Source organism: Cupressus sempervirens, chromosome 5 (genome assembly GCF_028749045.1).
Source record: "Cupressus sempervirens isolate cs-2001-9-10 chromosome 5, ASM2874904v1, whole genome shotgun sequence".
In the NCBI taxonomy this organism is placed as follows: Eukaryota; Viridiplantae; Streptophyta; class Pinopsida; order Cupressales; family Cupressaceae; genus Cupressus; species Cupressus sempervirens.
In genome coordinates, this window is record NC_143122.1 from 11,921,916 (window position 1) to 11,931,711 (window position 9,796).

Here is a 9,796-nt window from a genome sequence, read left to right on the forward strand (position 1 = left end):
AACATATGAGCTGAAATAAAATTTAGGGACCACTCACCTTAAAATTTTCCTAAAAAATCTTAGCAAGTGCAGCTTTATTTAAGGATGCAGGCCTCCATGGGATCCCAACCTCAGTAAGATGACTTGTAGAGAGAGTATCGTGGCTTAACAAATTCTCGTGCAATTTATATTGTCATGATCATTTTGAATGGGATGATCAATTGAGTTTCAAGTGATGATCAATTGAGTTTCAAGTGACGTCAATTATGCTTACATAAAATATCATTGCACTACTATGAGTGAAAGGAAGCTTGGAGAATTTCACAAGGGTCCTATTCAAAAGAATACACTATGCATTGGGAATGGGCCAAGTGTTTTCCTAATAAGACAATGTTTATTGTGCAATATATCTCTGCTTGAAAAATCATGCTAAGGGCGAAAATAAGCATTTGTCAAGTGGGAAGAGACGTAGTAGTCACTCAGGCTAACTTCACACATCTAGAACTCTTAATCCATACGTCAAAATTTATCAATTTTTTTGGTGAACTTCCATAGGTGATCGAAGTGCTTAAAGGTAAGGTTTAGGCATTTCTGTATTTATGAAGGTCTCTATAGAAGTTGTAAAGTGTGAAGTGGTCGAAAAGTGTCATTTCAAAATGTTCACTCGAAACCCATTGTGTTCACCCCTCAATAGCTGCTCACCTAAAAGAAAATTTACTTTTTGCACAAATGATCAGCAACAATGAAAGTTAAAAAATGATGGACTATTAGTACATGTGTGATGGACTATTAGTACATGTATTATCAGCTATTAATATATGAATTAACATTTTTTTAAGACATTTTAAAAGGAGTAGTTGGATGGATGTATTAAACCCCAACAGCTGGTGAGTCTCTTCTCCTATGCTATTCTTCTGGGTCAGCCTGTCATTTTGTTGACCACAGTTGTCAAAAGCGTGAGTTCCATCTACGGTTCTGCGTTTTGCAAAGGTCCAGCATATCTTCAGATAAAAAGGGACCATTGATTTCAAAACTCACCTCTTCCTTTTCATCTAGAAAAAGCCTTCGGCATAATTAAGATATATAGAAAAGAATACCCGCATTGGAATACGGAAACAAAAGCAGATAATCCAATTGATTTAAACTAAAGAATAAAAAATAAGCCCCTCGCTATCATCAAGCGCTTAAGACTTTGGACGGTCGGATATAGGTGCGAATTATGAGTTATTTTAGCTGTTAATGCTTATTTAGAACCGGCTTCGGCGTAGTTACCATTGCCATTCTTTGATATTCCCGAACTAAATTTGTTTTGCACATTGGAATTTACGATTTCATTGATAATTATATTAAACGTACTTCAGCCTCGTGTCTGGGCGAGACCTCCTATCATCGGCTGCAACAACGCAAACCTTCTTCCCTTATTATATTTTCATCAGCTTTGGAAGTATTCATGTGCCCAACGAATTCCTGTCAAATTAATATTAGATTAACAGGGTGTTGGGTTGTATAACAAGAGTTGAAAATATACCGTTCATTCTCTTCGTCGGGCAGTCTCCTATATAATTCCAAGTGGCTTCTTAGTGGTTGAAAATGATGTTGCAAATGCAGATTCATCGCGGAGTTGTGCTTCGCTTTGTAATCTATATCTGTCTGGCGGGCTATACTGCTGCCAGGTGTGTTCCTGAAAGATGTGGATCGATGAATGTGAGTTACCCTTTCTGGATTAACAATTCCTATTGTGGACATCCTGATTTTCAGATCACATGCAGAAAAGATAAATATAGTGGGATGCTTTCTCCACACTTTGAGGCCTATGGATTTAATTACACTGGTAGTACAAATGATTCTGTAGATGTCGATCTCCTGTTACTTGCTGGCTTTTCCTTGATCATGGATGTCAATTATGAAGGCCATCTCATCGTAGATTCTTATTTTATATACGCGTCTTCGTGTGATCCAAAGATTGTTGCGAGAAACTACTTTGAGCCGACTTCCGGTGGGCCTTTCACTATTTCAAACTCCAATAGGTTGGTTGTTATCGGTAACGAAACATTCGGTACTTTCAGTTTTGGGGATTTGGGAGAGGCCAAATGTGTAACAATCGACCTTCAAAGTAATCAACCGTATTGTCGCTATGGTTGCTGTGAAATTAACCTCCCTGATAATTTACCATTTGTAAATATCACAGGCGGAGGTCATGAGTTTTATTTGCCCAATGATAACCATTCTAAATGTGGCTTCTCCGCCATAATGGACCCCTCCACCTTCATCATCACCGACAATGAAACAGACATCTTTTGGGGAGGAAAGAGGTGCGTGGCTTATGGTATCCGCCTTAACTGGGGTATCGGGAAGCAGGATTGTACAACGGCTAAATCAAGTTCCGATTATTCATGTTCCATTCATGCGCAATGTCTTGACGCGCCTTCCGGAAGAGGGTACGTCTGCAAATGTCTACCTGGCTATCAAGGAAACGGTTACTCCAATGGCACTGATTGCACAGGTAACAAACACCTCACCACTTTCTTTTCTTAGGTAGATAACCATGTTTAATGTTTGATTAAATCATTATTCTTTCAAATTTCAATGTTTAATGTTTACTGACAATGATGATAAATGTTCAGATGTAAACGAATGTACCAATCATACAAACCAAAGTATGTGCATTGGAGCAAAGCAAGGGGGAATATGTCATAATTCGCAGGATCATACAGTTGTTCATGTGCAAGAGGCTTTATGGGAGATGGCTTTACAAATGGGACAGGTTGTAAGCCCGCGGATTCAAATAGCTTTGTCTTCCCCGCAATCATAGGTAGCCAAATAGTTAACGCATTGCTTGTGTTTCAATTGTTCAAATTCATCTTTGCCTACAAGATACTCGAAAATAGATTTCATTTTATTGCAATGTTTGATTTGATAAAATACACAGGATCGGTTTCTTCATTTGTGCTTGTTTGCCTAGTAGCGTCCCTTTTGATTTGTTGGCTAAAGAAACACCACTTGAAAATTGTGGAGGCCAAATATTACAACTTGTTGCAGCAACACATAGCTTCTACAGTGGGAAGAGAAACCCTCAAAATATTTTCTCCCAAGGAACTAATAAGAGCTTCTAAAAATTATTCACAAGAAATGGTGCTGGGAAGCGGTGGCTGTGGAACTGTGTTCAAAGGCGTTCTATCAGATGGCACTTTCGTAGCCATTAAAAAGTCCAAGAAAACTTTAAAACTAGAGGAGGACTATGAGTTTCTCAATGAAGTTACAATTCTCTCCCAAATAAATCACAAAAATATAGTGAAATTGTTAGGATGCTGCATCCAAACTAAATTCCCATTGTTGGTATCAGAATTCATTCCAAATGGAACACTCTTTGAACATCTACACTCCAAAGAGGGATATTTGTCTTGGGCATCACGTCTACAGATTGCAATTGAGACAGGGGAAGCTTTGGCATATCTGCATTCTGGAGCATCTCAACCAATTTTTCATAGAGATATAAAATCATCTAATATTCTTTTGAATGAGAAACTCTCACCTAAAGTAGCAGACTTTGGGATATCTTGTCTCATCTCAGCTTCCAATAACACGCATGTCACCACGTATAATATGAAGGGCACAAGAGGTTACTTCGATCCTGAGTACTTCAAGACATTCCATCTCACTGAAAAAAGTGATGTATACAGTTTTGGTGTAGTTCTAGTTGAGCTTTTAACTTCACTAAAACCCATCTCTGAGGAAAGAGACAGTGAGGAGATAAGTTTATCTAGTCTGTTCCTGTCAAGACTCGACAACAATCGCCTCAAAGAGATCTTAGATAACAAAGTGTTAGAAGAGAAGAACCTACAAGAGATGGAAGATATGGCAAGCATAGCAAGAGAATGCCTTCACTCGGAAAGGAGGAAGAGACCATCAATGAAAGAGGTGGTGGAGGAGCTTTTTCAGTTAAGAGACAGAAAAGGGAGGACAAAATTCCATGATGGTGAAAACTGTGAGGGCCCAATATTCTAGAATAGAAGCATTTCTAGAGAAGCATCATCAATACAATATAAATTCAAAAGCCACACTTTTTCATCTCTAGTTGGAGTACGCTAGTGGTTCAATCCTAAATGACTAATTTTGAAAAGGAAATAATAAGGTTTGATCTTATGTCTTTGTCATCTATTTTCTTTGTAATATTTTAATAAAAATATTTCAAAAGCATTTATAGTACTTTCTCTGAATATGTTTAGATTGTAACCATTGAGAAACCTTGGAAAACATTAATACTAAATTGTGCATTTAATTGCAATACATGAATAATGGGATTACATGTGCCTTACACATTGCAAGTCTATTTATATTTTCTAATTAATTTTTTTCTTTTAGAAAATTTGGATATCAAATTTTAAGATGATATTTTGCCACATATCAAGTATCTTCAAATGTCTAAGAAGTTGAAAGAGAAATGATTTTCATCATGATGTGTAAAAATATATATGATAGTGTAAGTTGTGGGGCTTACATAAGATGAATTATAAGGTTTACTTAAGAGAATCATTAACAAGTTACAAAGCAGATTTGAAAAGTTGACCAAGTTTACAATACTCTGTAATGTATTTCACAAAATATATTAAAGTGGAATAATGGATCACTCAATGTCAATGATAGAAAAGATTACTCATTTGATGATTATAAGATGAATCTTCCATTATTTTGTAAGACCTAGAATGAGAGTTATGAATTAGTACTTGAAAAGAGAAATTAGATTCCTATTTGTGGAGTTAGTACATTGCTACAAATAAAACTCTTGTGGATTTCTATCTTTTATACATAAATTATATTAGATTCTAGGGTTGTAGTTATTAGATATAGATCTTTTACTCTAAGTGTTTGTGCAATTGATTTTTCTCTATAGGAATAAGTTGGTTATCTTCATGTTAAGTCTCAAATCTATATATTATGTCATTATTTGATGTTTTTTTGGTTTGATACTTTGGAGGTTGGGATTTATTCATCTTGTGAATGTATTTCAACTTGATGCCTAATATTTGGGATCTAGAATTCTTTTAGTTGATTCATGTTTTAAAAGAAGGTGCAATTAGTTTAAAAGTTAAAAAAAGTAGATAATCAGTTAAAAAAAGTAGATAATCATTTTAAAAAAGTGGTTAATTTGATGAGATAATTATGCTAAATGTAAGATACATGTAAGCAATGTTCTATATTTAGCATGTGAACTCATGTGAAATCTTGTTGAATGTTATATTTTTTCGCATAGCTCAACTTCATTTTTCCACCAGGGGAAGGACCTAACTAGGTGTTGTCAATTTGGATAGTATTATATCTAAGGATAACATAGGTTTTTCATTTATGACATGTACATTCTATGAAGAAGGAAAAATATGTTTTGGGTGATTGAGCTTAGAAAATTCTAGCATTTTGTTTTAGGGTGGAAGCACAAACCCATGTCACCTTTTGTGATATCTGTAGTAGTTTCAGCCGTAAGGGTTCTGGCTATAACCTTTTTGGTCGTACAGATGTAGCACTCTCCCGCATTGACAGGGCAGATGGAGTTACGGCTGAAAACCTTTTCGCTGAAAGTGTTTTGGTTGTAACCCCCCCTCCCCCCAGCTTTACAAATACTTGAAAATGGCTCTCAACAGTCATTTCCACTATTCAATTTTATTGTTGTGGCTATCAAGCAGTTAGGGTGTTTCGACTGTAACAGGTATGCACATTTTTTAAAATTTTAAATGTTTTTTATTTATTACATGATAATATTAATTCAATAAATTGTTTTAAAGTTTTTTAATAATTAAATTAATTATATTTTAGTTAAATTTTAGAAAACATTAACATAGTAAACATTAACAACAAACATATTAGTTACATTTTACAAAACATTGACATAGTAAACATTAACAACAAACCTATTAGTTACATTTTACAAAACATTAACATAATAAACCTATATGTATTAAATAAAATAGCATTTTACAAACCTATTAGTTACATTTTAGAAAATATTAACATAGCAAACTTATATGTACTAAATAACATGTAGCATTTTACAAATCTATTAGTTACATTAACATAGTAAACCTAGATGTACTAAATAACATACATGCACATTTTTTATTCACATACATGAGCTAGATGTGCATATTTGAGCTAGATGTTCACATACACGAGCTAGCTCTACTAAATAACATGTGCATATTTTTAGTTACATTCAAATTTGTACATATTTATATACATACATGTTTTAAATTAAATTTAACTTTTAGTTTCATATGTACTTATGTATGTATATCTTAACTCTGCATTTATAGATATAGATCTTTGCATATATCATTATGGCATCTAGTACTGATGGAGCACCTACATCCTTAGGGGAGGCTAGTGTTCATGGAGGGGGTCCTAGTGCTAAGTCACGCATAACACATAGATCGACATCATTTGCTAAGGAGAGACAATGTTTATTTGCAGATATTATTGCTAGATTATCTCGTGCTCTTGAGTATCAAGATTCTACATTGTTAGCTTCTACCACTCTCCCAAATAGGGAGAAGATTATTTCTATCAGAAATGAGTTGTGCTAGATGATCGAGATGATCTCTGCATACAACCCATTTGATGATATTAGTATTGAGACATTTTACTCTTCCCTTTCTCACAATGTCACTAGCACTGTGAAGTATTCACAGATTGATGGTGAGGTCTCCACTACTATGGTGAAGACCGTGTTTCTCTTTTATATAGATAGGGCTAGGGTTAGAGGTTATTTAGTGATGAAGCGTATAGATCAACTCGTCGCTCGATTTATATATCCTTGGTGGTTAGTTGCGCATCATAGGTGGCCATAGAAGGATGAGTTTCCTCTTTATTTCTGCAAACAATTGTTTGCAAAATTTTATTTACATCATGATGTTGACTACACAGATTTTCTAGGTCATGCTAGATAGGGCCGAGGCTAATTGTTAGAGAGATTTAGACCTGCAGACACCCCTGTGCCCATTAATAAACAGGCAATGGTGGGTCCAAACCTTTTGGTCATGTTGAGAGGTCCACAGATGACTATTGTGGGTTTGAATGTTCCTGATGATACAGTCAGGAGTTAGATATTTTCTAGCATTGCCATAGTTGTCACACATTTATAGGAGATATCTTCAGATAGATGTGATAGATATATGTTACGATCTAGTGGTCTTATTTCGACAGGTGCATCATCTAGCATAGGAGTTGATGATTTGTATGAGATGGTAGATATACCATCGCAACTAGAGGTTTCGGCTATATCAAATGTGGATGCATTGCACCATATGGAATCTTATTTAGCATCTGATCTTCTAAGATCATATCAAGCATTATCAATAGTTATGGGGATTCCTCTTCATAACATTGGTGGACACATTAGCCATATTTTGTCATGCATAGTAGGACCATAGCCCTCATAGAGACAGGAGGATATTCCTGCACATTCTACAACACCTACTCTTATAGAGGGCCATACAACACTTGTCTCCACACCTACTCAGGATCTTGTAGCACCTGCTCCTACTCTTGCATAGCCTAGCCTTAGAGCACCTATGTTCCATGATTTAGAGATTGCTCTATCACTACATGATTCAGATATCAGTCAAATTGGTAGAGCATTACATGATGCTATGGTAAATATTGTAAATTTATATATGTTTATATTTATTAGTTACTATAATTTACACATGTATAGAGTTTGTTTAGCATACTCAAGATCTTTTATATGTATGTGCTTAGGTCTATACATACATATTCTTGAGTGACTCAATTTAACTTGTGTACATGTACATGTGTTTTCTATAGGGTCTTAGTGATAGTCTGTTGCATCTTGGAGATCTTCAAACCTTGACATATCCTCCATGACATGAGTCATAGGTATGTTATGAATTTTATTATTATATATATTTGATGGATATATATTATACATATGATATTTAATACATGTACGTATACATGAATATGTATAGTTTTATAATTTTACAAATTTCTTTCATTTGACATAGGGTGCAGATCCAGATCATAGAGCCTTTTTGGGTCAAGGATCAGGAGGGGGATGTTGTTGATCTTAGTTTACACATGTGTCTATTTCATTGATGTTTCTAGGATATATATATATATATATATATATATACACACATGTCATTTTAGATACTTTTATATGGATATGTACATGTTATTTTAGATACATGTCTTATTTTAGATACTTTTATATGGATGTACATGTTATTTTAGATACATTTGATACATGTGGTATTTTAGAGATATTTGATGTGGTATTTTGGAGACATTTTATATGGTATTTTGGATATATTTTACATGGGTATGTATACATTATTTCATAGATGTGTTATTTTACATAGATGTACATATTATGTTCATGTTGAATGTATTTATGTTTTCAATTTTTAATCAATAAATTTAATACATATTTAAGAACATAAAGAGTACTAGAACTTAATGTCTTATGCACATGTTAAATTGATCTTTTAATGTCTTAATCTTATATTTTTATGTATGTGTTATTCATGTTTCTGTATATGTTATTCATCTTAATACCTTATTCATGTTTATGTATATGTTATTGTTTTTTATGCCTTAATCTAAGCATAATTAACTATATTTAATGACATGTCTTAAGGGAAGATCTTAAATTATACATATATAAGAATGCAGATTAATGAACAGGTAAGAATATAACTTATACATGTACATAAGAACATATAAAGAGTAGATGACCTAAAGAATGCATGTTACAAAATTTAATTAATAAAAGCTAATACATATAAGAACATAAAGATTATATGTACATAAATACATAACAATATTAACAATTATAAGAAAACATAAACAATGTGTATAAATACATACAAATACTAAAGGGTTTGTCTTAAGGAGAGGTCCTAAAAGGTGGTACTAAGGGGATGTCCTAATAGGTGGTCTTAAGGGGAGGTTAGGTAATAGGTAGTCCAAAGGGAGGTCCTAAGAGGTTTTCTTAAGAGGAGGTCCTAAGAGGTTGTCTTAAATGAGATATCCATGTCTAATTTAAATAAAAATAACAAAACATAGACCTAATAAATTGCATATCCAAGATAAATGATCCAATTTATACAAATTTATAAAACAAATATCTTGTCAATATTAAATGTGAAAGTATAAGAGCTATATAGACATAGTTGACTAGAGCTCCACAATAAGTATATAGGTAAACTAGAGTTCCACAAACATTCTATTGTTAGGATCCTCTCTAGTTTTTATTATCTCTAGAAGTTTTTCATGTTCTTCAATAGATAGTTTCCACTTTTGATTTCCACAATGTCATCATCTTTGTCTGGGCTCAAATTTTAAGTTAGTTGCTATAACATGGTTACTGTAATGTAAAGCCTTTTCTCTAGGCTTGTATTCAATAAATTCAATACTACTATCAGTTACCCTTGTTTGTTGATAATATGTTCCTTCAATAACAACTGATGCAATTGGATATCAATGTTCATTAGGATCTATAGTTTCTTCTAGCAACTTGTGTTTTGCTTTTGTGCATCTTAAAAGATAATAGTCCACATTTTTCGCATTATCTAGCAAGGCTTGAACTACAAAAATATCTCCTACATGTATATAAAAATAGATAAATATAAATTAATTTTAAAATTAATATAAATGTATATTAATTTATATATATGTATATATGCACACAAACCTGCCATAACTGAATCAGAAATGCACTCATAATTAGCTGAATATATAGGTTCATGAATGTCAATGTCAATGTCAGCATCTTCAAAAGGAGGCTTTCTAACTATCTCCTTCA

At 33.5% G+C, this 9,796-nt stretch overlaps 1 pseudogene across 1 annotated transcript; it reads left to right on the plus strand.

The window, feature by feature from the left end:
* Nucleotides 1-1,569: 1,569 nt before the first annotated feature.
* Nucleotides 1,570-4,096, plus strand: LOC149554359 (wall-associated receptor kinase 3-like; annotated as a pseudogene). Its single transcript, XR_016364349.1, has 3 exons — nucleotides 1,570-2,482; nucleotides 2,604-2,791; nucleotides 2,909-4,096. The product of XR_016364349.1 is annotated as a wall-associated receptor kinase 3-like (transcript).
* The last annotated feature ends 5,700 nt before the right edge of the window (nucleotides 4,097-9,796 follow it).